At 38.9% G+C, this 25,675-nt stretch overlaps 1 pseudogene; it reads right to left on the reverse strand.

The window, feature by feature from the left end:
* Positions 1-16,155: 16,155 nt before the first annotated feature.
* Positions 16,156-17,043, reverse strand: LOC118827918 (annotated as a pseudogene).
* Between the last annotated feature and the right edge of the window lie 8,632 nt (positions 17,044-25,675).

Raw genomic sequence — 25,675 nt, forward strand, 5'->3', positions numbered from 1 at the left:
GCAGGTGCAGTGGAGAATTTAGTTTGGTCAGACATAGAAGATGCCAAGGTTATTATCCAATGCTTCTGGGCCATCGCTGGGTGTCTTGACTTTTGTCCTGCCACTAGACATTGATGACTCTGGAAGAGAAAATGAGGCTGATGACTTTGTGCAATGCACAAATGATGTACTGTGATGTCATTGGTTCTCTTCAAAAACAAAGAACAAACTACATACAAATATACATGTATTGTGTACATACACACACACACACACACACACACACATATATATATACATGTTCAATCAAGCAATTGGAAAGAATTTTTACCTAAATTCCCTCCAAACAAGGAGATCTTCCCAAGAGCCCCCATGTGGTTATATATACATATACACCCCCATATATGTATATACATGTACAGATACATGCATAAAATATAGGTGTGTGTATACATATATACATACACACACATACATATAAAACACCACACTGGGGCAGTTGGTAAGAGTTACCTCATATACATGTACATATAAACCCACATACACAATATATAGGTGTGTGTATGTGTATATATTGAGGCAGTCAGGTGGCACAGTGGATGGAGCACTGGGTCTGGAGTCAGGAAGACCTGAGTTCAAATTTAGCCTCAAATACTTACTAGCTGAGTGACCCTGGGCAATCACTTCACCCTGTTTGCCTCAGTTTCTTTATCTGTAAAATGTGCTAGAGAAGGAAATGACAAACTGTTCTAGTATCTGTGCCAAGAAAACACCTAATGGGATCATGAGGGTTGGGCATGACTGAACAGCAAAAATACATGTATACATATGTAGATATACATATATGTTCTCCCACATATATGTGCCTATACCTGTGCAGTCAATTGAGGTGAGTTTTCAACTAAGTCCTAAAGCAACCTCCCTCTGCCCCAGCATTGTTATATTACATACATATATGCCCACACATACATACATATATTTATATATCCCTATATGTTATGTGTGTGTTATATATCTGCATGCATATATACATATATATACCCACATGTTATATATCTTTACATATATATTCATTATATTGTGTGTGTGTATGTGTACACATACATATAGAAACAATTGAAATGAGTTTTCAATTGGTACCTAAAAAAGGCACTCTTGAGGTAGAGCCAAGATGGCGGAGTGAAAGCAGGGATGGAGCTGAGCTCTCTCACAAATTCTTTCGGATACCTCCAAAAAAGTGAATCTGAACAAATTTGAGAGTGGCAGAAGCCACTAAGAGACAGAGTGTGGCAGATTTCCAGCCCAGGAGAGTGGAGAAGGTCGATGGGAAGGATAAGTGCAGAGCGCATTGGTCCATGCCTGACCATAGCGAAGAGGGAGTAGGCCCGGCAGTTTGAATCATTGGTGGCGGTGGAGGTTACCAAAGCTCTCAGCTCAGGACTCTGTTGGAGCCGGGCAAGAGAAGTGCAGGGCCTGTGGCGGCAGCAGCAGCAGCTACTCCTGGTCTATCAGCTCACAGACTAAATGTTTGAAAGCCACCTACTTGAACTTCTGGGAGCCACGATGGCAGAGTAAACCATAAGCGCTCTCACCACCTCGCCTTGTTCACCGTGAAAAACCCAGAGAACAATGCCCCAGGAAAAATCTTTAAATAAGGGACCCAGCAGTCTTTTAGCTCAGAAAGCTAGGGAGATGGGTCCCTCTCGCTGGGGCTGTAGGGAACCAGTACAGAACGAAAGGTGTGCCAGCAAGCCCCACCTCAGCAGACCAGAGGGAGCTCCTGAGCCCCAGGGGGATGGAGCTGGCAAGCACCAACACTACGACCCCAGGCATGCCAATGCACAGCCAAGGCAATTGGCAGACACCAGCACCGATGGTGGCTGAGGCCACCCATGCTATAGTGCAGCCCGAGGGGAAGAGGAGACTTTCAGCAGCCAGACCACCCCTCCCCCATACCTCATGCTGTGAACTTCAGTGTAACCCCAGGGAAATTCAGAAAGACTTCACCAGGCCTTAATCCTTGGCATGCACCAGCCAGCTCCAGCTCAGCACTAGGTAAGCTGCAGCATTATATAGCTTCTAGCTGACAAAACCAGAGGCCACAGCACACAAAGTCAGTAACCAGGCCCCTAGTTCCCAATGCAAGAAGGTTGGGACAGAGCCCTCTGTGCCCCAGAAGCAGAGATCCATTTTAAAAGCCAGGAAAAAGGCAGCCACCATGAATAAGAAGCAAACTAGAAAAATAAAGACCTTAGAATCTTACTGTGGGGACAGGGAAGATCAAAATATAAATTCAAAAGAGGACTGCATTGACAATATACCCACATCTGAAACCACAAAAGGGAATGTGAACTTGTCTCAAGCCCAAAAGACATTCTTGGAAGAACTCAAGGAGGATTTTAAGAGCCAAATTAGAGAGATACAAGAAAAATTGATCAATTCTTTAAAAAATACAATGGACAAAATGGGTAAAAAATTCACTGATGAGTACAAATTTTTAAAAAGTAAAATTGGCAAAATGGATAAGGAGGTACAGAATCTAATGGGAGAAAAATAACTCCTTGAAAAGTACAGTTGGCCAAATGGAAAAGGAGGTACAGAAGCTAACTGAAGAAAACAATTCATTAAAAATTAGAATTGGGCAAGTAGAAGCTAATGACCCCATGAGGCATTAAGAATCAGTCAAACAAAATCTGAAGAATGGAAAAATAGAAGAAAACATAAAATATCTCATTGGAAAAACAGCTGGCCTGGAAAATAGATCCAGGAGAGATAATCTAAGAATTATTGGTCTACTGGAAAGCCATGATGAAAAAAACATCCTGGACAGTATCTTCCAAGAAATCATCTAGGAAAATTGCCCCAAGGTCTAGAAGCAGAGGGTAAAATAGTCATCAAAAGAATCCACCAATCACCTCCTGAAAGAGATCCCAAATTGAAAACTCTAAGTAATATTGTCGCCAAATTCCAGAATTATCAGGTCAAGGAGAAAATACTGCAAGCAGCCAGAAAAAAAACAATTCAAATATCATAGAACTACAGTCAGGATCACACAGAACCTTGCAGCTTCTATATTAAAAGACAGGAGAGATAGGAATATGATATTCTGAAAGGCAAAGGAGCTTGAATTACAACCAAGGATCAACTACTCAGCAAAATTGAGCATAATCTCTCAGGCAAGGAGATGGACATTCAGTGAAATAAGGGACTTTGAGACCTTCCTGATGAAAACGCCACAGCTCAGTGGAAAATTTGATTTTCAAATACAAGACTCAAGAGAGGCATAAAAAGGTAAACAGGAAAAAAAAAAAGAAAAAAAACCTTGCTATTTAATAAGGGCAAATTGTTTACATCCTTATATAGGAGGATGATACTTGTTAATCTTGAGAATGGCATATTTATTATGACATTTAAAAGGGACATATATATATATATATATATATATATATATATATATAGTGTGTGTGTGTGTGGATATAAATTAACTGATGTGATGATAAAAAAACCTAGTTAAGGGGTACAAAAGGATTGTAATGGGAAAAGAGGTAAGGAGGAGGCAGAAAAGGGTAAATTACATCACATGAAAAGGCACAAAAACCATATTATAGTAGAGGCAAAAAAGAGAGAAAGAAGAGCATTGTTTGAGCTTTACTCTCACAGGATTTGGTTCAAAGAGGGAATAACATACTCTGTTAGGTATAGAAATCTAACCTGCCCTACAGACAGTAGGAGGGGAAAGAGGTAAGAAAAGGGGGTTGTTGGTTAGAAGGGAGGGAAGAAGTAGTATGGGAAAAGGGTAAGATAAGGGAGGGGGGCTGATAGGAAGGGAAAATTGAGGGAGACAGTGGTCAGAAGCAAAAGTCTTTTGAGGAGGGGAAGGGAGAAGGGAGAAATAAAAGCATAAATGGGGGTGGGGATAGGACAGAGAGAAAGTCACAGATAGTAATCATAACTGTGAATGTGAATGGGATGAACTCCCCCATAAAATGGAGGCAGAGAGCAGAATGGATTAAAAACCAAAATCCTACAACATGTTTTTTACAAGAAACACATTTGAAACAGGGAGATACACACAGGATAAAGGTAAAAGGCTGGAGCAGAATATATTATGCTTCAGCTGAAGTAAAAAATAAAAAGCAGGGATCGCAATCCTAATCTCAGAAAAAGTATAAGCAAAGACAGATCTAACTAAAAGAGATAAGGAAGGAAACTATATCCTGCTAAAAGGCACCATAGACAATGAAGTAATAGCATTACTTAACATAGATGCACCAAGTGGTATAGCATCCAGATTCTTAGAGGAGAACTTAAGTGAGTTACAGGAAGAAATAGAAAGCAAAATTATACTAGTGGGGGACCACAACCTCCTTCTCTCTGAACTTGATAAATCTAACCTCAAAATAAACAAGAAAGAAGTTAAGGAGGTGAATAGAGTTTTAGAAAAGGTAGATATGATAGAACTCTGGAGAAAATTGAATGGGAATAGAAAGGAATATACTTTTTTCTCAGCGGTACATGGCACATACACAAAAATTGACCATATACTAGGGCATAAAAACCTCACAATCCAGTGCAGAAAGGCAGAAACAGTCAATGCATACCTTTCAGATTATGATGTAATAAAAATTATTTGTAAAGGACCGTGGAAAGATAGACTAAAAATTAATTGAAACCAAATAATCTAATCCTAAAGAATGAGTGGGTCAAACAACAAATCGTAGAAACAATCAAAACTTTATTCAAGAGAATGACAATAATGAGACAACATGCCAAAACTTATGGGATGCAGCCAAAGTGATTCTTAGGGGAAGTTTTATATCTCTGAATGTTTACATGAATAAAATAGAGAAAAAAGAGATCATTGAATTGGGCATTCAACTGAAAAAGCTAGAAAAAGAACAAATTGAAAATCCTCAATTAAATACCAAATTAGAAGTACTGAAAACCAAAGGAGAGATTAATAAAATTGAAATCAAGAAAACCATTGAACTAATAAATAAAACTAAGAGCTGGCTTTATGAAGAGAACAGTAAAATTGATAAACCTTTTATCAATTTGATTTAAAAAAAGAAAGAAGAAAATCAAATTACCAGTATCAAAAATGAAAAGAGTGAACTCACCTCCAATGAAGAGGAAATTAAAACAATAATTAGGAATTATTTTGCCCAATTGTATGCACATATATTTGATAATCTTAGAGAAATGGATGAATAGCTACAAAAATATAAATTGCCCAGATTCACAGAAGAGGAAGTAAAATACTTAAATAACCTCATCTCAGGAAAAGAAATTGAACAAGCCATCAATGAACTCCCCAGGAAAAATCTCCAGGGTCAGATGGATTTACAAGTGAATTCTATCAAATATTTAAAAAACAATTCATCCCAATACTATATAGACAATGTGGGAAAATTGGTGAAGAAGGATTCCTACTAAATTCTTCTAATGATACAAATATGGTACTGATACCTAAATCGGGAAGAACCAAAACAGAAAGAAAATTATAGACCAATTTCCCTAATGAATATAGATGTGAAAATTTTAAATAAAATATTAGCAAAAAGACTACAGCAACTCATCTTGAGAATAATACACTATGATCAGGTAGGATTTATTGCAAGAATGCAAGGCTGGTTCGATATTAGGGAAGCTATAAGCACAATTGATCTACCAACAACAAAACTAACAGAAACCATATGATTATCTCAATAGATTCAGAAAAAGTTTTTGACAAAATACAACACCCATTCCTATTAAAAACACTAGAAAGCATAGGAATAAATGGAATCTTCCTTAAAGTGATAAATAGCATCTACCTAAAACTATCAGTAAGTATTATATGTAATGGGGTGAAGCTAGATGTTTTTTCAATAAAATGGGGGGGGGTGGAACAAGGATGCCCATTATCACCCCTATTATTCAATTTGGTACTAGAAATGTTAGCTTTAGCTATAAGAGAAGAAAAAGAAATTGAAGGAATTAGAATAGGCAAAGAAGATATTAAGTTATCTCCCTTTGCAGATGAGATGATGATTTAGTTAGAGAATCCTAGAGAAAAAACTTCTTGAAATAATAAATAACTTTAGCAAAGTTGCAGGACATAAAATAAACCCACATAAATCCTCGGCATTCCTATATATTACTAACAAAGCCCAACAGCAAGAGATAGAAAGAGAAATTCCATTTAAACTTACTGTAGACACTATAAAATATTTGGGAATCTACCTGCCAAGACAAACTCAGTAACTATCTGAACACAGTTACAAAACATTTTTCACACAAATAAAGTCAGATCTAAATAATTCAAAAAACATCAGTTGCTCATAGTTAGGCCGAGCTAATATAATAAAAATGACAATTTTACCTAAATTAATTTACTTATTCAGTGCCATATAAATCAAACTACCAAAAATTATTTTACAGAGCTGAATAAAATAATAACAAAATTCCTCTGGAAGAACAAAAGGTCCAGAATATCAAGGGCATTAATGAAAAGAAATGCTAGGGAAGGTGGCCTAGCCATGCCAAGTAGTAAACTGCATTATAAAACAGTAATCATCAAAACTACTTGGTATTGGCTAAGAAACAGGGTGGTGGATTGGTGGAATAGGTTAGGTACACAAGACACAGTAGTCAATGACTATAGTAATCTACTCTTCAATAAAACCGAAGAATCTAGCTTCTGGGATAAGAACTCACTGTTTCAAAAAACTGCTGGAAAAACTAGAAAATAGTATGGCAGAAACTGGGCATAGAACGATATCTTACACCATATACAAAATAAAGTCAAAATGGGTTGACAATTAGTTATAAAGGCTGATACTATAAGCAATTTGGGAGAGCAAGAAATAGTTTACCTGTCAGATTTATGGAGAAGGGAAGAAGTTATGACTAAATAAGAGATAGAGAGCATTGTGAAATGTGAAATAGATAATTTGATTATGTAAAATTGAAAAAAATTTTGTACAAACAAAGTCAATGCAACAAAGATTAGGAGGGAAGCAGAAAACTAAGAAAAAAGTTTTACAACCAGTATCTCTGGTAAAGGCCTCATTTCTAAAATACACAGGAAACTGAGTCAAATTTATAAGAATACAAGTCATTCCCCATTGATAAATGGTCAAAGGATATGAACAAGCAGTTTTCAGATGAAGAAATTAAAGATATCTATAGTCATAAGAAAAATGCTCTAAATCACTGTTGATTAAGGAAATGCAAATCAAAACAACCCTTAGGTATGTGTTGGTAAGCAAAATGGGCTCTTAGCACTTAGTTGGCTTTTGTTTCCTTTGAGTAATTCAGTGTATTTCATTGAGCCTTACTAGGTGCTAAGCCCCAGGCCCAAACCCCTATTATGTATAAAACTTATATGGGTGTGACTTGGTAACCAAGGTGGGGCCCCAGGTGGGCCTAACTAAGGGAGGACCTAGTTTGCACATGAGTTTGAGTGATAGGTTTGGGACATCAGAGGCTCTTAGACCACATGGGTTTAAGTAGCTTCTTTGTGATGATTTTAGGTCACGTGGGTGAGTCACATGTGTGACTCACCCCTGACCCTGAAAAAGATATAAAACCAGGGGTTGGTTTCCTCATCTTTGGAGCTCTTACCCACAGTAGTGGTGGTGCATGTGACTCTGGACCAGCCCTTGTTCTGAGCTCCCAGGCTGAACCTAGATGTTGGTAACTATGAATCTGTATTTAGTCTGTCTGTTGATGTTTGTAATTTGTTTGTGATTTGCTCTGAAGTTCAGTGTGCTGGTCTTGTTGTTGGGCTTCTGTTGGTCTTTCACCCCCACAACAGCTGCTAGCTGGATTGTTGAAACAAGGTACCATATCTCCTGTCAGATTGGCTAACATAACAAAACAGGAAAATTATAAAAGCTGGAAAAGATATGGGACAATTGGAGAGCAATTTGGAACTATGCCCAAAGGACTATAAAAAATGTGCATATCTTTTGACCTAGCAATATTGCTTCTAGGGCTGTATCCCAAAGAGATCATACAAATGGGAAAAGGACCCACATGTACAAAAATATTTATAGCAGTCCTTTTTTTGATGGCAAAGAATTGGAAATCAAGGCATGCCCATCAGTTGAGGAATGGCTAAACAAGTTGTGTATGAATGTAATGGAATACTATTGGGCTACAAGAAATGAGGAGCAGACAGACTTTATAATAACCTGTAAAGACTTATATGAACTGATGCTGAGTGAGGGAAGCAGAACCAGGAGAACATTGTACACGATTACAGACACATTGTGTCTGTGATGACTGACTTCGATAGACTTGGCTCCTCTCAGCAATGCAAGGTTCTAACACAACTCCAAAAGACTCATGATGGAAAAAGCTATCCACATCCAGAGAAAGAACTATGGAGTCTGAATGCAGATTGAAACAAACTATTTGCTCTCTTTATTTATTTATTAATTTATTTAGTTTCTTCTTACTTCATTCCATTGGTTATGATTCTTCTTTACAACTTGACTATTGTGAAAATATGTTAATGTGAAGGTACGTGTAGAACCTATACCGGATCACAAGCTGTCTTGGGTGGGGAGGGAGGAGGAGAAGGAGAGGGAGAAAATCTGGAACTCAAAAACTTGTGGAAATGAATGTTGTAAACTAAAAATAAATAAATTTTAAAAAACAAAGCAAAACAAAAAAGGCACTCTCCTCACTTGCCCCACGTTTGTTATAGCCGTTTTCCCAAAGCCCATTGACACCTAATATATCTGCATTAAAAAAGCTCTTTTGCTTTGATTGGAGAATTTTATGTCACACTTCACCTTTCTGTGCACCACCGCTTCCCTACATCACTACTAGTAGAAGGAGTTTGGGCATGGGGAAGGGGAAGGGTGTGTCCTTTGCTTTCCCCCTCCTCCAGCCCTGACCACAAAACTCCAGTTGCTGAGACACTCAAAGTAATAACTAAAGAGGCAGGTGTTGAGATAAGCAGAGGAGGATTGGTAGGGACAAGTACCAATGGACCAAGAGTCCATTTGTCTTGGTAATTGCACTGCTTCCAGCCCAGTGCCCTCCACCATCATCCTTGAAAGTAGCCCCTGTGCACCTGCAGCCTGAGAATTGCTCTTGCAGGCGCTACAGCCACAGCTACTAAAGACCCCGAAAAGACAGTTCTCACCACCAAAGTCCTTGGCACAGTCAAGTGCTTCAACATCAGAAATGGATATAATTTTATCAGTGGAAATACCATTAAAGAAGAAGCATTCTTATCTGTTTTGGTGCTGAACCCTAAGGACCATGGGATTTTCCATCTGGATTGCAGCTAAAACCATTCCTATATGTTGTCTTCCCTTTTAAGATGCAAACTCCTTGAGAACAAGAATGGTCTTGTTCTATTTGTGTCCTGCTTCATTCATTAATTCATTCCAATTCTGGATTCTATGAAGACCCTCCTAGGATGCTGAAGCATTGTATAATGCAAAGACCACCGGATTTAGAGTCAAAGGATTTGAATCCAGTCTCTTCTACTTACTACTTGCTTACTTGGTCCAGATCCTTGACTTCAGTCTCCTCATTCATAAAATCAGGAGAGGTTGAATTATCCTCTAGCTTTCAGTTCCAGGGTACTATAAGATAAGCTGTAGTTGATCTGCAACATAGGGCAGAGGTAGGAGAACTGAACTTGCAATGAAAGACCTAAGTTCAATCTTGTCTCTGCTGCGTAGTACCTGTGTGACCTAGAAAAAGAACAACGTCTCTGGGCCTCTGTTAATTATCTCTTAAATGGAGAGGTGTAAAATTAGATGATCTCTAACAGTCCCTGCCAGCTCAAAATCTATGATGCAGCCAGAATTATTTTAAATTCTGAATTAGTGCTTTTTGAATTAATGAGCTTTTTTTCCAGTTCTTGAGGAACACATTTTTTTCTTTTTCTTCAGGCTCACCCTTTAATCATCCTTCCTGAAGCTCTCTACCTATAACTCCAAATAGTCCTTTGATATGCACAGCAGTAGCTTACCCAAAGGGCACACAAACACATACACACACAAATTAAAGTAAGCTAAAGTAAGCAGTTGCTTTCTATGAACATTATATATTGCATCTCCCTTCCTTGTCATTGTGATTTGGAAGATTTCTACACAAGGAACACATGGTGGAAAGGCAGAAAGGTAGATACACCTCATTTCCTGAAAGTGCACCATAGGATGAGCCCATTAGCACTGAAGGAATGATTATTATAAGCTCGCAAAATACATTAACTGTGGCACTAAATCATAAGAGAGAGGAGTAAGACATGGAAACCTTGGGAGCAATAATCAAAAGGCATGAAGTCTCCCGAATAATTAACACAGCTCACTTCAGCAGACAGCTCCGCTGGAGATACGGCTGCTGCTCCTTAAAGAAATTCATCAGGAACTGAAATTCAGTTGTAGAGGGGTCACTGAGCTCTCATACTTGGAATGGCCAAACACATCTGTGAGAATCATTCCCATATACAGAGGTGCCGTTTATTAGTGTGACCTCTGGAAGAATCATGAGCAATAAGTTACATGCTCCCCATTCAAGGTAATTAAGGGGAATGAGAAGTCTAGGGAAGTACCATGTGTGTTAAATGATGCCAGTTAATATTATTTGAGCTTCATGAAGTCAATAGAATGTGTGTTAGGGATTTATGAGGTGCAGAGTACATTGCACACTGAGGCTTCTAGGTGGTGCAGTGGTTAGAGCTCTTAGCCTGGAACCAGGAAGACCCAAGTTCAAAATCCAGCCTCAGACACTTACTAGCTGTGGGACCATGGGCAAGTCATTTAACTTCTATTTGCCTCAGTTTCCTCATTTGTAAAATGGGAACAGTAATAACTTATCTCCTACGGTTGTTGTGAAGATCGAATGACATAATAATTGTAAAGTGCTTCTCACAGTGCCTGGTACAAAATATCAGCTATTATTAATATTAGAGTCACCTGTCTGGTGCTGGCTGTTCAAGCTGTCACTGAAAAGAGCCTGATTTGGGGCCCAATGAGACCATTCAATGGGTGATGAGTTGCAGCACATAGGACTACTTTCATGGAGGGGAGGATGAGGTTGGGACCTATGTGCCTAGACTTTCTTGTCCTCTTAACTGCCCTGAAGGGAGAGAATCAATCTGACTTTTATTTGGTCAGGGTTCTTAGGGAGATCACACTGATGAACTATACCTCTGTATGTTGGAACGGGTTCTCACAGATGGATTTGGCAGTTTTGGGTATCAGAGCTCAGTGACCTCCCTGCAACTGAATTTTAATTTCTAATGTATTTCTTTGAGGAGTGTTTCCTTGAGCAACTTCATCCCCAACAGAGAGGCCTGATGAAGTGAGCCGTGTTAGCTATTCAGGAGGCTTCATACACTGTGATTACTGCTCCTGAGGTTTCCATTTCTTCAAGAAGCTTAACGAGGTTTTCGGTGGGGGGGGGGGGGCAAAAATCATAAATTTCCATTTTTTAGCAGTCCTGCTGATAAGCAGGGAAGAAAATTGCCTATCTTTTTCTTTTAAGCCAATTCAAGCAATGCCACTCATCTCTTTTGTTTCTCTTAGGAGGCAGCTGTCCATATGCACAGCAGGTCCCACCCAGCACCTCTAAGCCAAATTGAGAAAAAGAGGCAACTAATTTATTCATTTTGATTGATTAATTTTAGGTAAATGATCCTTTTTACATACAATTTTGCAAGCTTTTGAAATGCCATATGTTACCTTGTGCTGTATATATAATTTTAAATTTAAAGACTATTCAAATAAATAATCCCTTTGATATTTTTTCCAACATATAATCATTTAATTAGGTTGGGGCAGCCTCTAGGAGACAGGGTCATCTACTTATTAAATATATTTGTTTTTTGTCCTCAGTAGTCTTTAAAATTTATTTTTCTTTTCCTCTTTCATTTACAGCTAAATCTGCAACAAATGATTTAAACTGAATTCATGGCCAACAGCTGAGTATTTTAATCCCTTTTCCCCCCAGCTTGACTGCAAATGTATTAATGTGTGCTCAACTGCCTGTCAAATCTCTAACAGTGGCATCCATTTTTCCCGAGGAGGCCCAGGATATGAAAAATATGCCAACAGAAGCATTCTGAATGAAATGACAAATTTAACCAATGTGGTGTGCAGAATACTAATGAGGAGTCTGATGGGCCTATTGTGTATTCAGGCATTTCAGGCAGAGAACAATGACCTTGTTCAAGATTTAGGCAGAAAGAATCCTTGAAGGTGGTAACAAATAGCTTGCTCTGATTAGACTCTAGCCACCTAACCTCTCCCGGGGCTTCAATATCCAAGCAGTGGAAGAGATTAAGCACGGGTGCCAAACACAGTTAGTTCACATATTGCTCATTTCTTGGCCAAAAAAAAGGCAAACAAAACCCAACCTTCCTCCCTCCCCCCAATATCCTTAAATTGCCTTCCTTTGTATACTGGTTAAGCTTAAGTTTTGGTTCTCATTTATTTGGTACAGGTCTTGATTTCATCACTGTTTGGAACTCCTTCCACCAACATAGATCAATAACTCTACTGTAATTTAGATTTTCAAAGAATTATTTGGAAGCACCGTGGGCATACAGCCAATTAAACCTTGGCCTTCCTGGCTCCAAGACTGGTCCTTGATCCCCACTCCACACTGCCTCTTAAATTTTGATATTAGTTTTAAAAAGCAATGTCACTAGACTACAGCTATTTTGTTTGCTGCACACATCCTTTTAAAATTCAGTCTGAAAATGTCAAAATCACCTCTTAGGAGACATCTGCCACTTATAAGAAGTGTTATGTACTAAATCAGTCTTTAAAAAAGGAGTGGGATGTTTTAATAGATGAGTACTAGAGAAATACCATAGCCTGGTGTTAAGTGCACAATTTAGAAAAAGTGATGGTTTTTTAAAAAAAAATTAATGCCTCTTAAATTAGTTTGCAATAGGGAAAATTAGGGGAGCCCCCTGGTTACCTGGACTGGCCTATCTCTTGTGGAAATTGAGCATGCTTTGGGTCTTCAGGGAGGTACTCCGGCCCTTGCTAAGTGTATATTATTTGAAATAGGTTTTGTTTTTTTCTTAATTTCTCAGTGGGTAAGGGAAAGGAAGGTGGGAGAGAGAGAATTTAGAACTGAAAACAAAATTGAATTTAAAGAAAAATAAAGTATTTGTGTGATAAAGATTCCAGGTTGATTCCCCCAATGTCCCTCTGCTAATGGGCGGTGTTAGAAAGGACTGGCAACTGAACCATCAAGAATCTTCTTCTGTCAGCTTCTTTGTTAGTTTATAGTTAATGTCAGATCTTCCTGAACTTCCAATGAAAGATTCAAGAGAGTCACTCCCTTCTCCTTGCCCCAGCAATGGTACCTTCATTGACAAGGTTGGGAGAACATATGCTTACCTCAGCAGCCTGAGCTTGGATTTCAAATCTCCTCTTTTCTTTTGTGTTTTGTTTTGTTTTCCCCTGAGTATAAGTCATCGAACATCAATTCTAAGAAATTGATGTTTCCAACCCTGTTGATAACCTTGGGAGCCTGGGAAGTCAGGGGAAGGGATTCCTGCAATTCTGTCCCTCTTGGGGGAAAAGATGACCGTCACCAGGTGAATACTGCAGCAAGATGGACTAAGAAAGCTCAAGCCATGGCAAGGCTTGCCAGCAGGTTGGGACCCTGTGAATTCCTCAGATAGTGTGGATCTGAAGTGAATGTGAATTATTGTAACAGCAAGTACCCTAGTATATGCTAGCACAGGTTCTTTTATCTGTTTTTCTAGGAAAGACTGCTCAAAAAGGGGTTAACAATCCTACTTTTAATTACATTCACTAGTTCAGGGGAAAAGTCAGCACCCTGAATGTCAGAGAAAATACAGAGAAAATACAAGCAGAGAAATTAGCATAAAGACCAACAGACAGGGCTCTGACTGCCTGAATCAAAGCAATATTACTATATACTTTACCTACACCACTGGATTGAGAGAGTCTTTATATCTGAGCAGTCAGGGAGCTCTGAACATATGGCTACTCAGAGTCTTGACCAGGAAATCAAAAGATCCTTCTTATAAGAGAAACCCCAAAGCAAAACACCAACTCAAAGTATATATACACTTCTCAGAGCCAGAAGGCACCACAACCCTCCTGACTCCTAATCAATTTAGTACCAAAAGGTGTGAAAGCCTTCCTACAAGCAAGCCTCCCCTAAGCAAGCTTCCTTTAACGGGCTCCATGGTTAGGCCTATTAATGGGTGAGGAAGATCTTCATATCCCATTACCATTACAGTTATCTGTTGAGCAATCCTACAAAGTTACCTTTAAAACCTGGAAAACTGTTTGTGATGGCAAAGAATTGGGAATCGAGGGGATGCCCATCAGCTGCGGAATGGCTGAACAAGCTGTGGTATATGAATGTAATGGAATACTATTGTGCTAGAAGAAATAATGAGCAGGATGGCTTCAGGAAAACCTGGGAAGCTACAAACTGATGCAAAAGTGAAGTGAGCAGAACCAGGAGAACATTGTACACAGTAACGGTAATATTGTCTGATGATCAACTGTTCTTAGTTATTCTCAGCAATACATCCAAGGCAATTCCAAAGGACTCACGATGAAAAAATACTATCTACCTTCAGAGAGAGAAGTGATGGTGTCTGAGTGTGGATTGAAGCATTTTTTTCATTTTCTTTATTTTTCTTGTTTCTTTTTTCAATATGGCTAATATGGAAATATGTTTGCCTGATTTCACATGTATAGTTGATATGACATTTCTTGCATTTTCAATGGTTGGGGGAGGACTAGGAAGGAGGGAGAGAATTAAGAACTCAAAATATTTTTAAAATGTTAAAACTAAACAACTTTTAATTTTTTAGTTTGTTTTAAATTTTATTAACCTACACAAATCTCAGAGAGCTGGTGGTGGTGTTCGTCACCATTTGTGTATCTAAATTCTTGCACGTTAGCTGCCTAACCTCAAAGTGAATGACACGATTGCATCTTCTGTCCATAAGGCAGCAGGAAATTCCCAAGGTATGCTTCTTCATCAAATCAGAATCTGTTCTGACCACTCTGAGAATAACTGGAATAGACTGTCATTTAGTTGTTTCTACCAACATGGATGAGAGGTTGTAGAGGAGAAGACTCAATAAACCAGGGGACAAAAACATCAAAGCAGGACTTTTTATTCTGTTCCAGAGTCTGCTAACCAAAGTTGTCCAAAGTCACGAAAATGACAAGGTGCTAGACAGTATCAGAAGCTTTCAGGAAGAGCAACCAAAGCTGGAACATAGACAGGCACACTGCCATATATGTGTGTGTGTGTGTGTGTGTATGTATGTATATGTACCTATGTATATAGGCATATATGCATATATGTATATATCTTAATATATAATATATTAACATATTATTTAATTAATATATATATATTTCTTACTTTGAAGATAAAATGTTACCTTTCCTTCATCATCCATTAACTTGAAGAAAAGGATTCTTGTGTCTTCCCTAAAGTTTGAATGACAAGGCTAGTTTCAGGAGCAGAAAGCTTTCCCACTCTCTATAAAAGGGATTGGAAGTAGGGTGGCTTGTTTTTTTTTCCCTTAACTCCATAGGAGTAGGGACCAAGAAGAGTAAATAAGTCTTAAGCAAAAAGGAGTGAAATCAAGGGAAGCTAGGTGGCACAGTGGATAGAATTCCAGGCCTGGAGTTAGGAAGACCTGAGTTCAAATGTGGCCTCAGACATCAACTAGTTGTGTGACCCTGAGCAAGTCACTTAACCCTGTTTGCCTTGGTTTCCTCATCTGTTAAAATGAGCTAGACAACGAAATGGCAAACCACTCCAGTATCTTTGCCAAGAAAACACCAAATGAATCATGAAGAATCAGACACAACTACACAATAAGAGTGAAATCAAGTGGGAAATGATATGCCATCCTAAAGCGGGCAGAATGTTGCTATGCACAAGCCTAACTCCAACCTGTGAGCCTTCTTCAGCCCAACTGTTATTTTAATACATCTGCCTATCCTGTGAAAATCCCGATCAAAATTTAAGGTTTTCTTCATCCCTTCACATAGAAGAAAAGTATGAGTATTTGGATGACAAATAGTGTGTTTAAAAACAAAACCTTTAAGCACAAAATGGAAGAGCAAGAATCTTTTAAACAATAGTAAAATGAGAATACTCATACCTATTTCTGTCTATTTACAGAATGCCTGAAGACAATTAGGTGGTCTGGAGTCTGGCCTCTGTTTCTGTCTCTTGCTTATACTCCATTTCCACATAGGCTTGCTTTCTCTTCATGGGGCCTTTCAATGGAGCTTTGCCTTTGTGTTTGACGGTAGCAGCTTTTTTCTTCTTCACAGGATGATTTCTCCTCCGGATTTTCTTCACGGGTAGCTTCTGATTTATCCATATCCTCACAATCACTGACATCACTCTCTTCCACCTCATCATCTACCACAGATTCCCTTTACCTTAAGTCATCATCTCCTTCTTCTTCCTCCTCCTAATCTTTCTCTTCAGTATCTGAGGTGTGTCTCCTGATGTTCCGAAGCTTTATCAAAGGCACGAATGAGGAAGTTGTAGATGTCCCCATACATATCTTGTTTTAACCTCTACAATAATTCCTTTTCTATTGCATTATCTAGCTTAGCAGCTTTTAATGCTTTTTCGTCTCATCTCTTTTCACGCCTTTCTGCCTTTTTGCTCAAGGGAACAAGTTTCTTCTGTCGATTTAAAGTAAGTTTAGGGATTCGAATGAGGTACTGAGTGATCTTGGTGAACCGCTGTTTACATTTGTGCTGAAGGAAGAGAGGTCAATAAATAAAATTTTCTTCTATTTGCTCCCGAGCTTTTCTTACTGAGTTGGACCCGCTCCCACAGGTGCCTAGGGAAAGCTGCTCCTTCTATCACCTCCGTATACAAGGACCGCTGACCTTTCTCTTCTCCGATGGTAGCATACTGGCTGTTTACTAATAGGAAGGAAGAACAGTTGCATCATCCAATCGGGTTGTATTCATTTCGACAAAAGTTCTGGGTCTTGGCTTTCATTTCGTAAGAACAGACCTTCTTGTTTCCAAGCATGTCCCAGATAACGTCGTCTGACTGCATGGTGCCAGCGGGTGCCGTCCCTCAACGTGCTGCTCCAGACAGATGGGGGTGGGGGGGCAGGGTGGCCATATAAATTACAAATTAAAAAAAAATCCTGGAAACCCAGGAGTGATAGGTTACTGTTCCATGTTTTGTGTATTCGTCAATGTGAGCTTTTGTGTTTTAAGCATGTCTTTTGTAGTAGATGAAATGGATGTCCTTACCCCTGTTATCTACTTTGTACACTGAGCACCTTTCTTGTTGTCTTTATTTTATTCTGAACTTACGTGGACCTACTGGTCCTTTTAAGGGAAGATCCTAGGCATGAGCAATACCTAAATTTCATTTAAGAAAATTTCCCTGAACTCTGGGGTACAGCCAGTGAGCCAGAGAGTTGAGAAAAACCTGACTTCCCTCTTTTAGGGATCAGGCTCCTCTAGGATTGAACCTGGTCCATCTGAGTCCAGGGCAGGAGCCCCTTGTGGTCAATGATCACCCCTTCCCCCCAGCTCTCGGATACATGGGTTGTTATTGAAATCAGTCTTCCATTAAGTTTTGCCTCAATGCCTCTATTGAGGTACTTGAGTTCTGGAAGACTATGGCAGCTGATTTCAAGCTCTGGTAGTGATGGATTGTCATTCAAGGACCAATCTAGCTAAGCTTAACAAAGGAAGGATGATGGATGAATGTTTTTGGCCAGAGTAACTCATGAAGACTGACTATGGAGACTTGGAATAATCGGGATCTGTGTTAGTAGAAGAAGAAATGAAATAATAACTCATGACATTTTAGCTCTTTTTGAAGAATTGCAATATTACAATAAGTGAGAATTTATTGTGATATTTTCTGATGGAAATTAACTTCTGGAATATTTGCATAAATATCAAAATGCTTGGCTTATGGAAGGCAATGTGAAGTAGCAGAAAGATCAATGGCCTCGGAGCCTGGAGACCTGGGTTTGAGCCTTTGCTCTTATTGGTGTTTATTAGTTGTGTTAATCTCTCTGAGCTTCAGTTGCCTAACCTTTTTTTTTTCTTTTTTCTTCTGTGAGGCAGTTGGGGTTAAGTGACTTGCCCAGAGTCACACAGCTAGTAAGGGTCAAGTGTCTGAGGCTGAATTTGAACTCAGGTCCTCCTAATTCCAAGGCCAGTGCACTATCCATTGTTCCACCTAGCTGCTCCTCAGTTGCCCAATCTTTGAAATGGACATAATACTACTACTTACAATTAGAATAATAATAATGATAATTAATAATAGCATTTATGTAATGCTTTAAAGTTTGCAAAGTGCTTTACAAATATTATCTCATTTGATCCTCATAAAAACCTTGAGAAGTATATGTTATTATTATACCTTATTGAGGAAGCGGAGGCACTTTGTGCCTCAGTCACAAAATATTACTAAAAGTGTCACAGAAGTGACTTGCCCAAGGCTACACAGCTAGTGTTTGTGGCTGGACTTGAACTCAGATCTTCCTGATTACAGGTTGTTGTGAAGAAAATAGTAGATTTTAAATGACTATGTAAGTTTAATTATTAACAAAGATGTCCCCATTGTCAGATTTCCCACTGGTGTTTGTTAACTATGATAAATGGTGGCCAAAAAAAAAAAAAGATGAAAAGGAAGATGCAGAAGTTGATTTGTTTTACAATTTAATTTAGGTTTTTAATTTTGTTCAAATACTCTAGGGGGTTGGATTTTGGGGGAAAAATCCTTTGATACCATATGAGCAAGAGAGACAATGTTTCATATTCTGAAATATCTGAATTCAAGTTCTGCCTTCAATACATAGGAGCTATGTGAACCTGAGCAAGTCATTTAACTTAGTGGTCTGAGCAATTATCTAAGATTATAAATTATAATAACAAAATATAAATTATAATTATGTTTAATATATTATATAATATAAATTATAATAAATATAATGTATATAATAATAAAAAGATTATAAATTACAGTAAAATACAAATTTCCGCTTTGCCTTGGAAGAGGTAGTCTTTTTGCCAAGAGGTTTCAGCACCAATCAAATCACAGATGATGGGGTTGGGGGAGGGAGCCAATATAAGTATAGGAATATTGAATAACATTAATATTTCCATATCATACTTACTTGTAATAATTTCTCTTTGATTATAGTAGGCATCTCCTCCATTAGAATATAAGCTCTTGGTGACCAGGGATGGTTTCACTCTTTGTTTTGTATCCCTGGTGCCTAGTCCAGTGCCTGGCACATAACAGTTGTTTATAAATACTTGTTGATTGAGATTCCCAATGGCATAGCAGATAAAGTGCTGGGCTTGGAGTTAGGAAGATTCACGTTTGAATCCTATCTCTGACAAGCGCTAGCTGTGTGAACATGCTTTGAGCCCCAGGCAACCCTTCTGAGATGCATCTCCTAAATTACAGATGAGTCCTGCATGGGTGGAGGGGGTTCCCACATTCATGGAAGCACAGACTGAAGTAATATATGGTAGATTTCCCTTAACACTTTTCCACAAAGACCTCAAAGTAGTATGTGGAAGATTCCCGTAATGCTTTTCCACTAAGTGCTTTCCAATGAATTACCTGATTTAATAATAACTAACATTTATATCGGACTTACTATGTGCCAGGCACTGTGCTAAGTACATTATAACTATTATCTCATTCGATCCTCACAACAGCCCTAGGAGGTAGATGTGATTATTGCCTCCATTTGGTAGATGAGGAAACTAAGGCAAACAGGGGTTAAGTGACTTGCCCAAGGCCATGTATCTAGTACCTGTCTGAGGCCAGATTTGAACTCAGGTCTTGCCAACTCCAGACCCATCATTCTACCCATTACACCACTTAGCTGCCCCTGCATAGCATCTTTGTGAGGTAAGAAATATGGTCATTACTTTTCCATTTTACAGATTGGGAAATCAAGACACAGAACAGATAATTTATTCCCACTGTGGCAATTTGGGGACAAGAATCGAGGTCTCTTAACTCTGGTCCAGACATTTCTTTTACATGTGCCAACACATTTACCACAGATGCCACAATCATCCTGCTTAATTAAAGCAGCAAGCGCAGTTAATTTGGGAGAAAACGCCATCCAACTCATTTAGATTACGAATATATAAGAAGCCTTTAAGGTCCTTTTCCAATCCTGAAATCCTATGATTCTATGAAATAACACTTATAACCACAGGGTGAGAAGTCAGAAACTGAGTTTTAATCTTAGCTTTGCCAGTGACTTGCTGTGTGTGACCTTTTAGTTTGTTCATGTGTATTTCTGAGAATGATGAAGCTAATAATACTGACCTTACTCTTCTGGGTAGTGTGAAGAACGGCTAATTACTTTTGGCAAAATGCCCTAGGATAATAAAGTACCATATAAGTGCTAAATAATACCAATTAACATGATTTCAATTTCATGAAGTCAGTAGCATGTGCGTTATTGATTTAGAAGGTACAGAGCACATCGCATATATTGTCGTCTGTTTGATACTGAAGAATGTGACTGAAAAGACCATTTTTGGTGTCTGATACACTGGGACCATTCAACTCAACAAAAATTTATTAAGCTCCTACTACATGCAAGGGTTTGAGTTAAGTACTTAGACAATGAAGACATAGTCCCTACTCTCATTTTGCTGACAGACAGGCAGGTTAGCCTAGTGGTTACAGCTAGATTTTTTTTGAGTCCTGGTTTTGAGTATTTTCTTGGGAATTTGCTACCTATGTGACCATGAACAAATGTCCTCTTTGAGTCATGGTCAGGTACCTATAGTAATTACCTCAAATAATGATATTTTTGTTGTAATTCATTCATTTCACTCATGTCTGACTCGTGACTTCATCTGGGATTTTCTTGGCAAAGACACTGGAGAGGTTTGCCATTTTCTTCTCCAGCTCATTTTATAGATGAGGAAACTGAGGCAAATAGGGTTAAGTGACTTGCCCAGAGTCACATAGCTAGTAAGTGTTTGAGGCCAGATTTGAACTCAGGAAGAAGAGTCTTCCTGACTCTACATCCAGCATTCTATCCTCTGGGCCACCTAGCTGCCCTTGATTTAACCTAAGTACATTTAAAGAAGGAGGACAAAGACCAGATTAAAAACGCAAATGTTTGTCAAGGTTCCTATAACAAATTCTTTTCTCCATCAATGATAGTAAAGCCTTCACATGTGGAATATAAACCCACAGCAACTAATGACATCAGTGGTGTCAAAATCAAATAGAAACAAGGACTATTAATCCATATGTGAGGATCCCTGTGGGCCATTGACTTAGTTTTAAAATGTAGTATTATTGGTGAAGCCAAGATGGCGGCTGGAAAGCAGGGACTTGCATGAGCTCCCCACCAGGTTCCTCCAAACACCTATAAAAATAGCTCTGAACAAATTCTAGAGCTGCAGAACCCACAAAATAGCAGAGTGAAGCAGGGCCCCAGCCCAAGAAAGCCTGGATAGTCGTGGGGTAAGGTCTATCACATGGAACTGGGAGCGGAGTGGAGCAGAGCCTAGAGTGGGTAGTGCCAGGACCAACCAGACCAGGAGCCAGGCGGAACACGCCCTAGTGCCCTGAATCAGTGAGCTGTGGCAATTACCAGACTTCTCACCCCACAAACACAAAGCACAACAGAGAAGGTTAGTGGGAAAAGCTGCGGGAGACAGAGTGAAAGGAGTTCAAGGTTTGGCCACCGTCCCAGGGGCAGCAGAGGTGATGCAGCTCTGAGGCTGCCTACAGAGCTACAGCTGCAGTTGCTTCTGGCCCCAGGCCCTCCTGGTGGGAAGAATTAAGTGGCAGAATTGAGCTGGGGTGCAGAGTCAGCTTAGATCTGAGTCCAGTCTGGGTTGGCGGTTCTTGGCGGAGGAGGAGTGCTGGTGTGGTAGAACTTCTGAAAACAACAGCACAGTCACTCAAGCTTGGGACAAAGTACTCTCTACTCAACAAGCAGTCATAACGTAATGAAAAAATCAAGGATCAAGTGAGTTGGCTGGGAACATGGCCAGGCAGCTAAAACAGACTCAGATTCAGACTCAGACTTTGGAATCTTTCTTTGGTGACAAAGAAGACTAAAACATACAGCCAGAAGAAGTCAACAAAGTCAAAGAGCCTACATCAAAAGCCTCCAAGAGAAACATGAACTGGTCTCAGGCCATGGAAGAGCTCAAAAAGGATTTGGAAAAGCAAGTTAGAGAAGTAGAGGAAAAATTGGGAAGAGAAATGAGAGTGATGTGAGAAAACCATGAAAAACAAGTCAATGACTTGCTAAAGGAGACCCAAAAAAATACTTAAGAAAACACCTTAAAAGTAGACTAACTCAAATGGTAAAAGAGCTCCAAACAGCCAATGAGGAGAAGATTGCCTTGAAAGGCAGAATTAGCCAAATGGAAAAGGAGGTCCAAAAGATCACTAAAGAAAATACTACTTTAAAAATGAGATTGGAGCAAGTGGAAGCTAGTGACTTGATGAGAAATCAAGATATTCTAAAACAGAACCAAAGGAATGAAAAAATGGAAGACAATGTCAAATATCTCATTGGAAAAACCACTGACTTGGAAAATAGTTCCAGGAGAGATAATTTTAAAATTATTGGACTACCTGAAAGTCATGATTAAAAAAGGAGCCTACATATCATCTTTCAAGAAATTATCAAGGAGAACTGCCCTGATATTCTAGAGCCAGCATGTAAAATAGAAATGGAAAGAATCCACCGATGGCCTCCTCAAATAGATCCCCAAAAGAAAACTCCTAGGAATACTGTCACCAAATTCCAGAGCTCCCAAATCAAGGAGAAAATTATGCAAGCAGCCAGAAAGAAACAATTTGAGTATTGTGGAAACACAATCAGGATAACACAAGATAGCAGCTTCTACCTTAAGGGATCGAAGGGCTTTGAATATGATATTCTGGAGGTCAATGGAGCTAGGATTAAAACCAAGAATCACCTACCCAGCAAAACTGAGTATCATGCTCCAAGGCAAAACACGGATTTTCAATAAAATAGAGGACTTTAAAGCTTTCTCAGTGAAAAGACCAGAGCTGAGTAGAAAATTTGACTTTCAAACACAAGAATCAAGAGAAGCATGAAAAGGTAAACAAGAAAGAGAAATCATAAGAGACTTACCAAAGTTAAAATGTTTTGTTTACATTCCTACATGGAAAGATGATATGTATAATTCATGAGACCTCAGTATTAGGGTAGCTGAAGGGAATATACTTACATACATACGTACGTACGTATATAGACGGAGGGCACAGGGTGAGTTGAATATGAAGGAATGATATCTAAAAAAATAAAATCAAATTAAGGGATGAGAGGAATATATTGAGACAGGGAGAAAGGGAGAGATAGAGTGGGGTAAATTATCTCACATAAAAGTGGCAAAAAAAGCAGTTCTGTGAGGGGGAATGAGTGAATCTTGCTCTCATTGGATTTGACTGGAGGAGGGAATAACATACACACTCAATTGGGTATCTTACCCTACAGGAAAGAAGAAGGAAGGAGATAAAAAGGGGGGATGATAGAAGGGAAGGCAGATAGGAGGAGGAGGTAATCAAAAACAAACACTTTCGAAAAGGGACAGGGTCAAGGGAGAAAATTGGATAAAGGGCGATAGGATAGGAAGGAGCAAAATATAGTTAGTCTTTCACAACATGAGTATTGTGGAAGGGTTTTGCATAATGATACACATGTGGCCTATGTTGAATTGCTTGACTTCTTAGGCAGGGGACAGGAAAGAGGGGAGAGAATTTGGAACTCAAAGTTTTAAAAACAGATGTTCAAAAAAAAGTTTTTGCATACAACTAGGAAATAAGATATACAGGCTATGGGGCATAGAAATTTATCTTGCCCTACGAGAAATTAAGGGAAAAGGTGATGGCGGGGGTGTGGGGTGACAGAATGGAGGGCTGACTGGGGAACGGGGCAACTGGAATATATGCCATCTTGGAGTGGGCAGGAGGGTAGAAATGGGGAGAAAATTTGTAACTCAAACTCTTGTGAAAATCAATGCTGAAAACTAAAAATATTAAATAAAGTAAATAAATAAAATGTAATATTATTTATGTTTTATTATATTTTTGTTTATTTTGTTAAATATTTCCCAAGTATATGTTAATCTGGTTCAGCCAGCACTATGTAGTATTGTGGTTCATATGGGCTCTTGGGTCTCAGATGTGACACTTTTGTTTTACATGAGGCAGTAAATAGCAATATCTGTAAAGAAAATAAAATGAAAGAATAGCTGGACTAGAGCAACAATACATACACAAAGGAAGTATGGGTTGGGGGCAGTCTGATTTTAAGTGTACTTAAAGATTGATTCTCAAAACATCGAAAAGTGGGGAGGATATCAAATACTTAGATATGCTCATTATAAAAAAAGACTGAGAAAATATTAATAACCACCCAATTTTCATCTTTACAAAAATATTTATGAGAATCACCTTACATAAATCATTGAAGGGATCCTTTACAAAGGTATGTAAAGGGAACATGCAACCTTTCACAAATCATAATCTATAAGAGACCATATGCTTGCATGTCACAATTGTCTGAAAGGTTTAAACAATAAAAGAGTCTGGTATGCTTATTGTTTATTGATTATTGAAAACACATTTGATTTGATAGAGCAAAAATGCTGTTAACACTCTCTTCCATAACATATCTCTTTGCATATGCCAAAATCATGAAGAAAAGATTCCTTGAATGCTGTAGGAACAATGATAAATTTATTCAGTGGCCCTCTATTAGAGTATCTAATTGAGTATCAGAGTGAATAGAGAGCTAAATGTGGAGTCAGAAGGAATGGGGTTCAAATACTATCCCACATACTTAATAGCTTTGTGACCCCGGGAAAAATCATTTAGTGATCTCTGGTCTCAGTCTCTCTTCATTTAAAAATGGGTATAATGATAACGCATACCTCATAGGGTAGTTCTGCAGCTCAAAAGAGTTAATGTGTATAACCTGAGTCCAAAAGCCCATGATAGAAGATTCTTATTGGTAGAGATCACTGTCCCATGCCTGAATGAGGGGAAGGGTTAGATGGTGAGAGTGAGACAGAAGAGAGCTCCAGTTTCTCTGGGCTCTGCAGATGCTTTGGGAACTTCTGACTTTTAGATGGAAGAGGCCAACCCCACTTCTGGTTGCTTGAAGGAAAAGATCCTGGGAAGAAGCCAACATGAAGGGAACTGGCTGTCTATCATGTCCCTGTGCCTAACTAGCGGCACTAGAAGTGTCAGGGAACTTCCCCTTGGATAAGATCTAGGACAGGGGTGGGGAACCTGCAGCCTTGAAGCCATGGGACCTTGGGGCCTTGGAGCTGAAGGTTCCCTACCCCTAATCTAAGATACCCTCAGTTGAGCTGAGTTACCTTACTCCAAATGAGAGAGTTCCTTCACTTTGTATTGTCTGGTATATGCTTTCCTGTGTATAATTTATCTGATTTCTGCTTTGCTATCAATTTGAATAAATGGATTTCTTTGCTAACTGCTATGTGTGTTATGTGAATTGCTATGTGTGAGGCAGCTAGGTAGCTCAACAGATAGAAGGCTGGGCCTGGAGTCAGGAAGACCTAAGTTCAAATCTGCCTTTAGATACTTACTGGTTGTGTGAACCTGGGCCAGTCACTTAAGCTCTTTCTGATTTGAGAAAAAAATGGCAAATCACTACAGG

The sequence above is a fragment of the Trichosurus vulpecula genome, chromosome 8, assembly GCF_011100635.1.
Source record: "Trichosurus vulpecula isolate mTriVul1 chromosome 8, mTriVul1.pri, whole genome shotgun sequence".
NCBI classification, from domain to species: Eukaryota; Metazoa; Chordata; class Mammalia; order Diprotodontia; family Phalangeridae; genus Trichosurus; species Trichosurus vulpecula.